Source organism: Podarcis liolepis, assembly GCF_965112155.1.
Source record: "Podarcis liolepis genome assembly, chromosome: 10".
NCBI classification, from domain to species: Eukaryota; Metazoa; Chordata; class Lepidosauria; order Squamata; family Lacertidae; genus Podarcis; species Podarcis liolepis.
The window spans coordinates 26193970-26196074 of NC_139562.1; positions in this window are offsets into that span (position 1 = coordinate 26193970).

Sequence of the window (2105 nt, forward strand, 5' to 3'; positions counted from 1 at the left end):
GGAATAGCTGCCCCTTTAGGTCCCTTCCAACTTCACAATATGATGATTCCATGATCTCAGATTTTGATTTAAATGGATGTACAGTCATGCCTCGGGTTGAAGTAGCTTCGGGTTGAGCGTTTTCGGGTTGCGCTCCGTGGTGACTCAGAAGTAACGGAACGCGTTACTTCCGGGTTTCACCGCTCGTGCATGCGCAGACGCTCAGAATGACGTTATGCGCATGCACGGAAGCGGCAAATTGTGACGCAAGTTGCGTTCGCTTCAGGATGCGAACGGGGCTCTGGAATGGATCCCGTTCACATCCAGAGGTACCACTGTACTGGATTACCTCACGTCAAAGTCACTGGTGTGAATATTTCCTATGCCTCAGAGTTTTCAAGTTTTGTGGGGTATGCATGAGTAAAGTCACTCCTGGGGACCCACCAGGATTAGAGGCTGTGAAGCTGAAGCTTTGTGAGTTTCATAGTGCATCCCCCCCCCCCGCCTACAATGGATCCTCACCTCCTGCTAAGAGCGCTCCTGTGTAGAGTTCCAACCAGCCATGCCATCCTGTAACAGCAGACTGTTTAATCTCCATTTTCCTGCTCTCATTTCCCTTTTGCAATGGAGCCTTAGCATTAGTCCTGAGCAACCTCAGTCCCTGTAGCAGACAGCAAGTTGAGCCACCAGTGCCGTCTCTGCCAGGAGGAATAGGTGGAAGTCAGCGCAGTGCAAATGCACCAGGGATCTGTAATCAGATCTGTTTAAAAGCCCAGCTAATTCATCCCTTTGGGATACAAGCTTGTAGGGCAAACGGGCTAGGCGCCAGTGTCACAGAATCATAGATCTGAAAGGGACCCCAAGGGTCATCTAGTCCAACCCCCTGCAAGACAGGATTTTTTTTTTGCCCAATGTGGGGCTTGAACTCACGACCCAGAGATTAAGAGTCTCATGCTCTACCATCTGAGCTACCCCAGCAGATATGTATTCATGGTTTACTGCAAAGGTGGTGAACAGTTTTTTCAGCCCAAGGGCCACCTTCCCTTCTACATAACCTTCTGGGGGCCACATGCTAGCGCTGAGCAGAGCTGGAGGCAAAAGGGGACCAAGTAATGAATGTGCATATCACTTCTGCCCAGCAGGCTAGTTGATTCACACTCACCCCTGCTTCCCCATTCTCCATCCACGAAAGCAGGAGGTATTGCCAGACTTCAAGAATGTTATTCCAGCCAGGCGAAAGCAGGGCCGACAAAGGGTGTAACTCAGGAAGGTGTGTGGCCTGGGGAGAGGCCCAACAGCCAGATAAAAAGCCACACTTGGTCCCTGGCCCCAAGGTCTCTCATCCCCAGAGAATGGACAGGATATGTCTTAGTGAAGATTTCGCACTAGCGTAGGGCAGAACTGCTTTCACCAAGTTGGCAGCATGCCACGTTTGCTAGGCTTCTTCTGCCTTCTTAAGTATGAGAATGTGCTCAACGCCATTCTTAAATAGTAGTGCTAAGCCAACATAAGGGGTGAGGCAATTCAGCTTGCACGTGAGTCATCCTAGTGCCCTGGAGGGTAGATTTTATATAGCCATTACAACCATTTTGTTGTTGTTTTGGCCTGTGTTTCAGCAATATTGCATTTTATTACCCCCTTTTAAGTTAATTCCAAGTCACTGCTGACATCAGCAAGCATCAGTTAGAACAATCTTTTCCAGAGGAATCCACGGAACAAGAAAGGGCCAGGTTGGATTCTTTACCAAGCGGCTTGTTTCAAGCTCTCCTAGAGAAGTTACTCCACAGCTTCTGCATTTCTTATGTTTCCCTTTAGCTAGATGCCCCCTACTGACTGTAGTTGGATTTACACCATTTAGCTGGGGGAAAGTCACAGCGAAATCCTACACAGGTCCACACCCCACTGAGTACACTGGAACTTACTTAAATATAAACAAGTATAGCATTGCAATCTCAGATAAGTAAATTGCAAAGAGGTGATTTGCAAAGTTCAAGGTTAACTATTTTTCCACAGCATCTGAGGTAGGTGTGAGGATCACCAGGTTACTCAAGGAGACTTCCATCTTATCTCTAAATTAAATGTAATTTTCTTTACATGAAATATAAATAATGACACTTTGCAGTGAC